Here is a 14629-nt window from a genome sequence, read left to right as displayed (position 1 = left end):
TTCTTCGATAAAGAAAGACACCTCCTGGGCAAAGAGGAAAGTGTGCAGGCAGACGCCTTTTGAAAAAGCAAAAGCGAGCGTCCTGGCCCCAAGACGCCAGACTCTAGGCCCTCCCGGCCTCACCATCTGGGTCTTTGTCTCCCAGCCCTGGCCCATTCTCCCCGCCCCTCCTCGCTTCCTTGCCTATAACTTTGGCTCCATCCCACAGCTCAGACCCTCCCGGTCCGGCCCGCTCTCCTGGTCCGACCCCAACAGGCATACCCACGTGCTAATGTCTCCCCCTACTGGTCTTCCATAGCACTGCGGGAGCCCGGGAGAAATGGGAAGCTCTCGTCCAGGAGCTTGACACATAGAAACCTAGCGCTTCACTTGAACTTGAGACTTAGGACGGGCGTGGTAGCCTTGGCAAGAACCGCGGTCCAGTATGGGGTGGAAGGGAAAGCACTAGGAGGAAGATCTGGGTTTGGGGTTGGCTTTGGGGTATAGTCTCCTTGGGGCTACTTGACGGAGACAGGTGAGCAACATTCCCAAAGGGTTCTACCGTTTACTAAACAGGTTCATGTCCTTATCGCACTCAAGGAGGTGTTTCTCACTGGATCCTATGATGATTTCTTTGGCTTTAGAGTGGACCTGGATTTGGAGGGGATGGAATAAGAAGGGAGAAGCTAGGCCCCTCCTCCTTTTAGGGCCAGGGCCTGGAGGGTGAAAACGTTCTGGGGGGACAGAGACCAGGAGAAGCTAAGTCGGGTCTCTCACCTGACAGCTGGACCCCTTATTGGGGTGTGGACAAGGAGAGATGAGAACAAGGTGCAAGGGCACACCAATAGTCCAGCCTGGGGACTAGGATCCCTTGAAGTGTGTGCATAGCACCTGAGTATGGAAAGAAGCCTGCTGCTTACTGAGTGCTGACTCTGTGCCAAGAATCATGTTAGGTGGGTTTCCTCTCATAGTCCCTTGAGATAAGTTCCACACCCCTCATTTCACATAAGAGGGAAGACAAGGCTCAGGAAAGAGAAATAGCTCCACTGAGGTCACTGAACTAATCAGTGGTAGAAGCAAGACATTTCCCCAGGCATTTCTGTCTCCAAAGCCTAAACCAATTCCAAAGCCTGTACCATACTGACTTGTCACATGTTCAGCCCCTTCTTGCCTACTTGCTTATGTAATTCGTACCTGGTCAAAAGCTGGCTCACACTTGGAAGGGAGCAGCGTCAGGATGGGTCAGGACTCTACTCTTTGTTCACAGGTTGCTAGGCCTGGGACTACCCATCTGTATTCCTGGTCACATCTCAAGATTCCCACCTAAAATCACCACTACCAAACCCCAACACCAGCCTCACATTCTGCTGCCAACACGCCCCCAGTGTCTCTTGGGAGGCAAGCCCGAAACCAGGTCGGGGAAGGGGGAAATGAGGCTATGGTGCCAGACTTGGGAACCCTAAGCAATTCCTGACTGTGCGTTGGCACCCCCTAATTCTGGGTGGAGATGGCAGCAGAGGAAAGAGGAGAGGACTTGAGGCCTGCTTTACATGCTGGTCATCGCTGGTCACAGCACAACCTTTCTGCCTCAGCTTGTCCCCTCCAGCTCTAGGGGCCTCAGTAGTAGGACCAGACCTATTCTCAGCTGCAGCCAGGATCACTGACTCCAGGCCCCCACTGTCTGTGCCACCCTAGAAGGGCCTCAGATGTAAGGATTCAGGCCTCTGAGGTAGGGAGAAATTACCTCCCCCCAAGAGGAGACTGAGAAGAACTTGGAATCCATGCAGCACATGGATCCTCTCTTATCCAAGCCCTCACTGCTCCAGTAGCAGTCACACCCCTCCCTGGGCCTCCCAGATCAGCATCGCCACACACACACACACACACACACACACACACACCCTCAATTTCTGTGGCCCTTGTCCTCGACCTGTCCTTGCCTGCCCTACATTCTGAGACGAGAGAGGTGAATTAACTTGCCTAAAGCCACACAGCCAGGAAGTAGAAATGTCATGATTTTAACCTAGGCTATTGAGCTACCCAATTTGTGTTATAACCAATGACTCTTGTGAATCTACACTGATATCCCAAGGCTCTGGAAAGGAGTATGTGCCAAGGTGTGGGCCTTGCATACCAAAGGGTCAGAGCACGGGCAGCCTATTCCAGGCCCAGGGTAATGTAAGCTGGGCGAGCCCAGTGAGGCTAGCAACCCTCTATTAGATTGGGTCATCCCCAGCCTGCCCTAGGTCTCCTATCTGTCCTCACAGAGACCCACAGCCTCTGCGCATACCCTCCTCACAGACACACACAACCATTTCCTATAGGGAGAGGGGGATGCTGTAGCATCTTGGCCCAGTCCTGCTCCTGGCTCCTTAGAGAACACACTGGACATGTCAGACCCCATAAATGCAGGGTATAAAATTCCCTTGGAGGAACACCCGAAGGAGAGCAAACACCTGGACACAGCTGTGTTTCTTGAATACCCACTGTATGCCTGGCACTGTAGCTGGGTACTTTCACCTTTGGTGCTGTATTAGCTGAGTTTAATTCTCACAACGTCCCCGAGGGAGACGTTGATATGTCTACTCTAGAGATGAGAAAAACTGAGGCTCCAGGCTCAAATGGTCTGCATCCCCTTCCCCGCCAGCCTCCACCGGTGAGGCCCTCTCTTGAGCCCTGCTGGCTCATTCCCACTGTCCATTTCTCTCCTGTTCTTCCCTCTGCCCTCAGGGGTCTGCTGGCTGACATTTGCTGCCATCTGTGTGGGACTCAGGCTGTCTTCCTTCCCCCACAAATACCTGGTTTTTCCCAAATCACTCTATCTCTGGGTTAGTCTCCGGGCAAACCAAGGGTGGGGCTGGAGCCCTCCCGCTCTCCCTCTTCCCCTCTCCTGCATGCACCACACCCCACGACTAGGTCAGATCCAGCCCCAGGGAGGTAAACCTTGCAGGTCTAGTTCCACGGCAGCCATGGCAGTTTTCAGTGGCTGGTGAAGGAGGCGGTGGTCCCCAACGCCCAAGGTTCAACCAGACTCTTAACCCCCAGTCTCTGCCCCAGCTTCACACCTGGTTTACAGATGTTTGCACTGAGATTGCCTTGATCTTCCAGGTGTCAGCCTGGCCCCTGCTCAGGCTGTGGGTGGGATACTGGGGAAAGGAGCCTGTCTTCTGGAGATGGTCCTGCCTGCCCCCTCCCTCTCTATCTCCTTATCCCCTCCTTATTCCACTTCACCCTACCCTGGACTTCTAGAAATCTCAGGTCCCATACAGGCAAGTGACCTGCCACCGTCCCTGGAAAGAACCTGGAACAGGACATCTGAGACGGAGCATGGCTAGGTGTGGCAGAGAAGGGGGCACAAGGGTCTGAACAGCAGCTGGGACCTTGGGTTCCTTGGAAGCCTTGTCTTTGGACTTCCCTGCCCTCCTGTGTCCTCTAGCAGTCCCTCCTGTCTTGTGCTCTCTAGCCCAGCAGGGGGCAGTCTAAAGGCGGGGGGGGAATCCCACAGCACTATGGGTGGGGGCAGGTCTCCTGTTGTTCTCTCTCTCCCAAGACGTGGAGAGTATGCAAAGTAGGTCTGGGCCATTCATCACTGTCAAAGTCTCAGGAGTTTGGGGGAGGGGAAGCAGTAGCGGTCCCCACCTGTCACTGACCCCAGCCTGGCTCCCCATCTCAGAAGGCCAGCAGGACTGGGGGAGGATGATGCTAGCTGGAGAAATAGCGTCTTCGCCCAGTCCTGCTCCTGGCTCCTTAGAGAACACACTGGACATGTCAGGCCCTATAAATGCAGGGAATAAAATTCCCTTGGAGGAACACCCGAAGCAGAGCAAACATCTGGACAACCCAAGGAGCAAAGGGAAGAGTAGCTGCTTCCTCATCTCTCCAGCCCTCCTAGATTTGACCTCTCACCAGCCCATGAGCTAACTTCCTACATCCTACCCTGCCTCGAGGGCTAAAGAGTCATCCCCGGGGCTTCCTTGACTGATAAACCCAGGCCCACTGATAGAGAGGTCATGAGCCCCTGGGAGTATCCTGAGGAGAGATAAGGGGCTGAACCCATCTGGCCAGATACTCACTGACAGATATATGGCACTGAGGCCCACCAGCCTACAGCTGCCCCTTGGCCAACATAGCCAGGACCTCTGACATTGAAACCTCCCCTCCCCGTTCACAACTTAGTCCATTTCATTTAGAGACCTCCCGTCCTACACTCAGTCAGGAGGGTCCCAGTGTTCCCTCCTGGGCTCAGTGTACCTCCCAGTGAGCTCCCAGTTCCCTTCTAAGCCGTTAGTCTCCTCACCTAGCTTCTTCCACCCTGCCCCCCCATATCTCCACCTCCCCAGAAGGCTGCCTAACTTGGGGTTGGGATAAGACTTCAGTTAAGGAACCATCCAGCATCTTACAGGATGCCAGATTCTCTGGGGAACATGAATTTTCTTGGCCTGGATGTTTTTCTTTCACAGACCCTCTCCAGGACACAAAATAGAGCCGACAGCAGTCCTCAACCTCAGGAGGAATTTTCTTCCTTGGACTGGTGTCCTGGGAAGGGGTGGGGAAGTCAGGAAGCTGGGGGCTTCTGAACTAAGAGGTGATTAGGGCTCTAAAGGTGTGGGAAGGAGGAGGTGGGATTTCAGCTGTCGGGAAATGAGGCATTAGGTAGGTTGTTGAATCAAAGGAGTACCCCAAGGAAATTCTCTCTCCCTGGTAGCTTCCCTATTCCTCAATCTCTGTCGACCTCCAGTGGCCAGCCCAGTATTTGCACCCCAAAAGCTGATCTAGCACTAAATCTGAGCGCTGACAGCCAAGAGGAAGTAAGGGACAGCTGCCAGCTTTGGGTGTTGGCCTGGGCTGGGCCAGGCCAAGAACATCCTTCCTTCTCCTCCCCATCCTCGCTCCCGGTACTATAAATCCAATCTATCCAGGCCTACATTAGCATCCACGTCCTCTGGGCAGCCTTACTGGCAGGTCCTAGAAGCCTTTCCTTCTTTAGAGGTCCATATCATGACCGTACTCCCTGTGATTGGCACTTAAATTTTCATTGTGTACATCCTCTCTCTCCCACTACATACTAACCTGGGGAAGAAATCACTGCTTCTCCTTTAGCCTCCATGTCAAGGTCAAGCATAAGGATGGGCATACAGAAGGTGTGCAATAAATGTTACTGGTGATGATGGTGATGGTGACAGCTGCTGTCTCCTGAGCGCCTACTACCTTCCATGTACTTCATATCCATTTTCTCATTCAAAAGTCCTTTTTATATACAGACCAGGAAACTGATGTCATCAGAAGTCAACCGACCTCAGTAACACCTCACATGCAGTAAGTGGCCAACTCCAAGGCTTGAGGTGGATTTCTCTGGCTCCAAGCTATAGGTATCACTATCTCCTGTGTCCCATACACTGTCCTTACTCCTGGAAGGGACATGGGGATGACTAGGACTCAGTCCCCAACAAGAAAGCATGATGTGGGCCACAGCAAAGATGATACGCTCTATGGAGCATGAAGGAATTGGCTCCACATGCTTCCAATTTTTCTCTAGTTTGCTCTTTGACAGAGCAGATCGCCAAGCCCAGATGCAAGTCTCCCAGGTCTCATCACACAAAGAGACTGGGGCCAACCAGAAGACTTCTATGGACAATGAGTGCTTAAAAGAGTGAAGAATCCAGTGCCATTGGACTCTTCCTGGATCTTCCAATCCAGGAAAAGTCCATCAGAGATTGCTATCAGTAGAGTACTCAGACCCTCTCAAGAATGAACATGGGTCATTTCAATTCACAAACACCACTGGACCTTCTCTGGGAGCCTGACAGGAGCTGAAATCTGAGGTTTAAAGAAATGAGAGAAATGTGTGTTACTTCCCCTCTCTCCGTGCCATGCCCAGTTAGCTAACAGTCCCAGGCCAATAAGCACCATGGAGTAGAGCACCCACTGATCTGAACCTTACTCTTGTCCGGACTTCCCTGAGCCATTTTGCCTTTCTCCAGCCTGGTGACCTAAGGAGAAACTGAGTCATCTCATGCCTGCCCTCCCTTCTTCCCCAGGTGAACCTGAGACTCCTTCAGTCATTCCATTCATAATAGTCCTTGGTGCAAAGATTACCTGCTGGGGCTGAAAAGGGAAAGAGCCCATTGTAGGTGCCTGGGTGGTTCAAGCTCCCTCTCCCTTGCCTGCTTCTACCACTAAGGTTCCAACAAGGCAAGGCCCTGGCTTAGAGCTGACAGCCCTGAAAAGCAGGAAGCTTAGTTTTCCAGGCAGATTCTACAAGGAGTAGTGCCTTCAGGTTTCGGATTGGACTTTCCACAGACAGTTTATTAAGGGCTTCCCCCACCAAAAATAGGATGAGTGGTAACACTTAGTTTATTAAAGGATTCCCCCCCAAAAAAAAATTTGATGAGTGGTAACACCTGATTTTGAAAATGTCCAATCTGGGGGACCTGGGTGGCTCAGTCAGTTAAGTGTCTGACTTTGGCTTAGGTCATGATCTCAGAGTCCTGGGGTCAAGACCCGTGTCTGTCTTTGGGTTCCATAGGGGAGTCCGCTTGTTTCTCGCTCTCTCCTTCTGCCTCTCTCCCATCTTGTGCTCTGTCTCTCTCTCAAATAAATAACTAAATAAAATCTTTTAAAAAATAAAAATGTCCAGACTGAAATGACCAGGCACAGGTCTCTGACTCTGAAACCAGTTTGTTCATTCGTTCGTTCCTTCCTTCCTCTCTCTCTCTCTCTCTCTCTCTTCTTTCCTTTCCTTCCCCTCCCTTCCCCTCCCTCCCTCCCTCCTTCCTTCCCTCTTTCCCTCCCTCCCTCCCTCCCTTTCTTTCTTTCTTTCTCACATGGGTACAAAATAGAACTGCTTCCCATAAGAAATCTCAGCCCTGCTAGCAGGTTCCCAGGGCCACTGCTGGGCAGAAGCATAGTGATCTTCTTCCAGGAGCATATGTGCCCTCACCGGGAAACCTACCTTCCATCAGCAGTGAACAACCTCACTCCCAGCCTGGCTGATTGCTAAGACTGATGGGTGTGCACGTACCCTGCCACAAAGAATATTTGCACTCCAGGAGCTCATTAGGTAATTTGGACTCACACACTGCCACCTAGCACATAGCAAAACACATGCTTCCAGAAATAATGTCCCTAGGAGCCTTGTCAGAAGTCTTGCAGTCTAGTAAGCTATCCTAAAGATGATGAAATCAGATCTGATATCCTGTCCAATGAAATCAGATCCCTGGGATCAATGGCACTCAGATGGATATTGTGGGGGCACACATCAATCACACAAGTCAGCAGACCCCCGTGAATGGGGCAGGGGTGTCACACAATACTGGGTAGCCTGGTGGCATTCACTGTGAGGGGCTGGGAACTTATTTCACAGAGTTGTTGTGAGGGTTAAATGGGTAATATATGTGAAACACTTACACAGCACACACCATGGATGTGTTAGCTCTTATTAACTATCATTTTGTCCTCTTCAAATATTTATCAGCCAATTTGTATTTCTTCTTAGCTTACATATTTCTTTCTTTTGACTTTGTGGGTTTTTAAAATTAATTTGTAAGAACAACTTATCTGTTGAGAATATTAATTATTTGTTGAAACTCTCTTGAACTTGGAGCTCAAATTATTTTTATTATGTTTTAGCTTTTTGGATTATCCCTTGTAACAGCCTTATTGAGACATGGCTTACATACCATAAAATTCACCCCTTTAAAATGTACAAATCAGGGCAACCCTCTGGGGTCCCCTCCCTCTTTGGGAGCTTTATATTCTATCATTCAATAAACTTTACTAAAAAATAAATAAAATGTACAAATCAGTAGGTTTTAGTATATTTATATAGTTGTGTAAACATCATTATTATCTAATTTCAGAATATTTCATCATGCCCCACAGTACCATATATCCATCAGCATCCACTCCCCACTCCCCATTCCTTTCTCCCTCCAGTTCCCGGCAACTATGAGTTGACTTTCCGTCTTGGTGGATTTGCCTCTTCTAAACATTTCCTATAAAGGCAATCATCCAATACATACATCTTTTGAGACTGGCTTCTTTCATGTAGTATAGTGTTTCTGAGGTTCATCCAGGCTGTAGTACATGTCACTCGCTTTCCTGATTTTATTGCCACACAATAGGTCATGGCATGGCTATATATACCCACAATTTTTAGGCGTTCATTGGTTGATGCACATTTGGGTTGTTTCTACTTTTTAGGTATTATAAATAATGCTGCCATGAACATGGATGCACAGAGTTTTGTGCAGACATATATTTACCTTTTTCTTGGTTACATACCTGCGAGTGGGATTGCTGGGTCATGTGGTAATTCTATCTGTAACTTTTTTCAGAAACTGCCATATTGTTTTCTGAAGCAGCTGTACCATTTTACATTCTCGCCAGCAGTGTACGAGGATTTCAATTTCTCCACATCCTCCCCAACATTTATTTCCTTTATTTTTGATTAGAGTTATCCTAGTGAGTGTGGAGTGACAGCTCACTGTGATTTTGGTGTGCATTTCCCTGATGACTAGTAATGTTAAGAACATTTTTCTGTGCTTATTGGACATTTGTACATCTTCTTTGGAGAAATGTCTATTCAGATACTTCACTCATTTTTACTTGGGTTATCTGTCTTTTTAATGTTGAGTCCTAAATATACTTTATATATTATGGAGACAAGTCCTTCTCAGGTATATGATTTGCAAATATTTTCTCCCATTCTCTTTTGTTGCTTATGTTTTTGACATCACACAGCATAACCTAGGGTCTTAAAGATTTATTCATAAGGTACTTCTAAGAGTTTTATAGTTTTAGCTCCTATATCTAGATCTTTGATCCATTTTGAGTTCATTTTAGTGGCTGGTGTGTGGTAGGGGTCCAACTTCTTTTTTTTTCTTTTTCTTTTTTTGGCAAGGGGATATACAGGTATCCTGGCACTTTTGTTTAAAAGACTTCTCTGTCCCCATTGAACTGTCCTTGCACCTTTCCTGAAAATCAACTGACTATATGTGAGAATATTTATTTGGGGGCTCTCAGTCTTATTCCATTGATCTACATGTCTTCTTATGCCCGTATGATACCATCTTGGTTATTATAGCTTTGTAGTACATTTTGAAATTGGAAAGTGTAAATTTTCTAACTTTGTTTCTCTCTTCCAAGACTGTTTTGCCTTTTCAGGGACCCTTGCCTTCCATGTGAACTTTAGGATCTGCCCATAAAATCGACAAAGCAAAGCCAGCTGGGATTTTCATGGGAGTAGCACTGAAACTATAGATCAATTACAAATAAAATTTAAAATATTAAGTTTTTCATTTCATGAACACAGAGTATGACTTTCTGCATATTTAGGTCTTATTTAATTTCTGACAATAACATTTTGTAGTTTTCAGATTACAAGTCTTGTACTTCCTTTGTTAACTTTATTCTTATTTTATTCTTTTGATATTATCATACATGAGATTGTTTTCTTAATTTTATTTCAGATTGGTTCAGAAATATACATTTTTGTACATTGATCTTGTATCCTGAAACTTTGCTTAATTAATTTGTTACTTTTGTAGGCTTTTAGTAGATTTGTTATGTTTTTCTATACATAAAATTATCTACTCTATAAATAGAGATAAAGATTTACTTTTTCTTTCATTATCTGGATACCTTCTATTTATTTTTCTTGCCATATTGCCCTGGCTAGAGCCTCCAGTAAAAATGTTGAAAAGAAGTGTCAAAAGCAGACATCCTTGTCTTACTTCTTAACTTAGGGAAGAAAAACTCAGGCTTTCACCATTAAGAAAGATGTTAGCTCTTCCAGTTCTGTCCATGTTTCTACAGAAGTTGGGTATTCATCCTTTCTGATGGAGGCATAATACTCTGTGTTATATGGGCCACATTTTCCTTATCCATTCTTCCGTTGAAGGGCATCTTGGTTCTTTCCACAGTTTGGCGACCGTGGCCATTGCTGCTATAAACATTGGGGTACAGATGGCCCTTCTTTTCACGGAAGAGATTATGCTGAGTGAAATAAGTCAAGCAGAGAGAGTCAATTATCATATGGTTTCACTTATTTGTGGAGCATAACAAATAGCATGGAGGACAAGGGGAGTTAGGAGAAGGGAGTTGGGGGAAATTGGAAGGGGAGGTGAACCATGAGAGACTATGGACTCTGAAAAACAATCTGAGGGGTTTGAAGTGGCGGGAAGGTGGGAGGTTGGGGTACCAGGTGGTGGCACAGATTGTATGGAGCACTGGGTGTGGTGAAAAAATAATGAATACTGTTATGCTAAAAAGAAAAAAAAACTGGGTGTGTTACCCATCTACACAGACGAAAGCATATTTTTAAATTAAAAATAAATAAATAAATGCAAAAAAAAAGAAAGATGCTAGCTGTGAATTTTTTGTAAATGCTCTTTATCTGGTTGAAGAAGTTCCCTTCTCAACCTAGTTTGTTGAGTTTGGGGGGTTTTATTTATCATGAAAGAATGACAAATTTATCAAGTACTTCTGTGTCTATCAAGAAGCTCATTTAGTTTTGTCCTTAATTAATATGGGTATTTAACAAAACTTTTATTCCAGGAATAAATTCCACTTATTCAGAATACTTAGTTATTTTTATTTATATGTTACTGGATATGGTTTGGTCTGTAGTTTTCTTATGATGTCTTTTTCTAGCTCTAATATCAGTAATATTTACTTCACTGAATGAATTGAAAAGGATTCTCTCTTTGTACTAGGATTCTCCAAAGAAATAGAACCAAGAGTATATATATGAAATGGCTTATTCACTTATACAATAACAGAGGCTGACATTCTAGCTTGAAGGCTGGCAGGCAGGAAAATTATTTGGGGGCAAAGCCAAGTAAGATTGACAGGAATCAGCATTTTATTCCGTTTAGGTCTTCAACTGATTGGATGAGACCCATCCATATTATGGAAAGCAATCTGCTTTACTCAGTATGCCAGTTTAAATGTTAATCTCACCCAAAAAAACACCTTTACAGACATTCCCAAAATAATGTTTGACCAAATATCTAGGTATCCCATGACCCTATAATGCTGGCACATAAAAGTTTCTATCACAAGCCCACCTTATCAATTGGCACCCATATCCATCTCCTTAAACCATACTTAGTCTCCAAATAAAGACAGTAACAAGGTTATAATACCACCAGTATGATGCAATTATCCTGCCTACAACCAAAAGCACACTAACCCCTTTCCCAGATGAGGGGTAAAGTCATTGAGTGACGTTTACTTTCCCTATAATATCCCCCAAATTTAAATAATACAATGTAAAGTTAACAATGCTTAGATACTGATACTCAAATCTTCCTGTGCCTTTCTCTTTTAAGAACACTTGTCACTGAATTTAGAATGCACCCAGATACTCCAGGATGATCTCTTCATCTCAAGCTCATAAACTTAATCATACCTGCAGAGATAGATCCTTTTCCCAAATAAGATAACATTCATAGTTTACATAGTAGTAGGGCAGGGGCATGTATTTTTGGTGGCTACCATTCAGAGGATGGGGTGAGGACCAAGTGCAGAGAGAAGGTATGAAAAGGGTCTATTGTGCTGTTTTTGTCTCAATCACCATCATCACCACTACAAACATTTATGTAGTGATACCCATGTATCAAGCTTCGTGCTAAGCCCTTTATGTATATTATCTCATTAAAATGACCCAGCCCTCTGAGTTGTTACTATTATTACCCCCATTTGCCAAAGAGGAAGCTGTGGTACAGAGAAGTTATGCAGCTTGACCACATTCACATAGGCAGAAAATGGTGTGCTTGCTTACTAGCTGCCTGACTTCACATCCAGTATCCCTAACCACAACTCTCAGCTTCCCCCTCACACAGGCCTGGAGATTGACATTCAGTGCACTGACAGCAGTTTTAGAAGCCTTCTGGTATGATTTTTGGGAACCTGAGCTCTGAGGTCAAATAGACTTAGGTTCCCATTCTGTCCCTGCCCCTTATTACGTGTGTGATCCCCCTGAACGTCCCCATGATAAACTGGGGAGAAACCATTTATTCACTCATTAAATGCCTACTATGTGCCAAGAAAATAACATTTATCCATCAGCAAGCTGTGCAGATTGAATGAGTTCATGTATATACATATCCTGGCACATACTACAGCTTTAAAAAATGATGGCTGTTTTTTTGTGTGTGACTTTATTTTTTTTTATTTTTTTATTTTTTATAAACATATATTTTTATCCCCAGGGGTACAGGTCTGTGAATCACCAGGTTTACACACTTCACAGCACTCACCAAAGCACATACCCTCCCCAATGTCCATAATCCCACCCCCTTCTCCCAAACCCCCTCCCCCCAGCAACCCTCAGTTTGTTTTGTGAGATTAAGAGTCACTTATGGTTTGTCTCCCTCCCAATCCCATCTTGTTTCATTTATTCTTCTCCTACTCACTTAAGCCCCCATGTTGCATCACCACTTCCTCATATCAGGGAGATCATATGATAGTTGTCTTTCTCTGCTTGACTTATTTCGCTAAGCATGATACGCTCTAGTTCCATCCATGTTGTCGCAAATGGCAAGATTTCATTTCTTTTGATGGCTGCATAGTATTCCATCGTGTATATACACCACATCTTCTTGATCCATTCATCTGTTGATGGACATCTAGGTTCTTTCCATAGTTTGGCTATTGTGGACATTGCTGCTATAAACATTCGGGTGCATGTGCCCCTTTGGATCACTACGTTTGTATCTTTAGGGTAAATACCCAATAGTGCAATTGCTGGGTCATAGGGCAGTTCTATTTTCAACATTTTGAGGAACCTCCATGCTGTTTTCCAGAGTGGCTGCACCAGCTTGCATTCCCACCAACAGCGTAGGAGGGTTCCCCTTTCTCCACATCCTCGCCAGCATCTGTCATTTCCTGACTTGTTGATTTTAGCCATTCTGACTGGTGTGAGGTGATATCTCATTGTGGTATTGATTTGTATTTCCCTGATGCCGAGTGATATGGAGCACTTTTTCATGTGTCTGTTGGCCATCTGGATGTCTTCTTTGCAGAAATGTCTGTTCATTTCCTCTGCCCATTTCTTGATTGGATTATTTGTTCTTTGGGTGTTGAGTTTGCTAAGTTCTTTATAGATTCTGGACACTAGTCCTTTATCTGATATGTCGTTTGCAAATATCTTCTCCCATTCTGTCAGTTGTCTTTTGATTTTTTTAACTGTTTCCTTTGCTGTGCAAAAGCTTTTGATCTTGATGAAATCCCAATAGTTCATTTTTGCCCTTGCTTCCCTTGCCTTTGGCGTTGTTCCTAGGAAGATGTTGCTGCGGCTGAGGTCGAAGAGGTTGCTGCCTGTGTTCTCCTCAAGGATTTTGATGGATTCCTTTCGCACATTGAGGTCCTTCATCCATTTTGAGTCTATTTTCGTGTGTGGTGTAAGGAAATGGTCCAATTTTATTTTTCTGCATGTGGCTGTCCAATTTTCCCAGCACCATTTATTGAAGAGGCTGTCTTTTTTCCATTGGACATTCTTTCCTGCTTTGTTGAAGATTAGTTGACCATAGAGTTGAGGGTCTATTTCTGGGCTCTCTATAATGTTCCATTGATCTATGTGTCTGTTTTTGTGCCAGTACCATACTGTCTTGATGATGACAGCTTTGTAATAGAGCTTGAAGTCCGGAATTGTGATGCCACCAACTTTGGCTTTCTTTTTCAATATCCCTTTGGCTATTCGAGGTCTTTTCTGGTTCCATATAAATTTTAGAATTATTTGTTCCATTTCTTTGAAAAAGATGGATGGTACTTTGATAGGAATTGCATTAAATGTGTAGATTGCTTTAGGTAGCATAGACATTTTCACAATATTTATTCTTCCAATCCAGGAGCATGGAACATTTTTCCATTTCTTTGTGTCTTCCTCAATTTCTTTCATGAGTACTTTATAGTTTTCTGAGTATAGATTCTTTGCCTCTTTGGCTAGGTTTATTCTTAGGTATCTTATGGTTTGGGGTACAATTTGTAAATGGGATTGACTCCTTAATTTCTCTTTCTTCTATATTGTTATTGGTATAAAGAAATGCAACTTATTTCTGTCCATTGATTTCATATCCTGACACTTTACTGAATTCCTGTACAAGTTCTAGCAGATTTGGAGTAGAGTCTTTTGGGTTTTCCACTTATAGTGTCATATCATCTGCAAAGAGTGATAGTTTGACTTCTTCTTTGCCGATTTGGATGCCTTTAATTTCCTTTTGTTGTCTGATTGCTGAGGCTAGGACTTCTAGTACTATGTTGAATAGCAGTGGTAATAATGAACATCCCTGCTGTGTTCCTGACCTTAGCAGAAAATCTCTGTTTTTCTCCATTGAGAACTATATTTGTGGTGGGTTTTTCATAGATGGCTTTGATGATATTGAGGTATGTGCCCTCTATCCCTACACTTTGCAGAGTTTTGATCAGGAAAGGATGCTGTGTTTTGTCAAATGCTTTTTCAGCATCTATTGAGAGTTCGATACGGTTCTTGTTCTTTCTTTTATTAATGTATTGCATCACATTAATTGATTTACGGATGTTGAGCCAACCTTGCAGCCCTGGAATAAATCCCACTTGGTCATGGTGAATTATCCTTTGAATGTACTGTTGGATCTTATTGGCTAGAATTTTGGTGAGAATTTTCACA

This window comes from Mustela erminea, chromosome X (assembly GCF_009829155.1).
Source record: "Mustela erminea isolate mMusErm1 chromosome X, mMusErm1.Pri, whole genome shotgun sequence".
NCBI lineage: Eukaryota > Metazoa > Chordata > Mammalia > Carnivora > Mustelidae > Mustela > Mustela erminea.
This window is presented reverse-complemented; position numbering follows the sequence as displayed.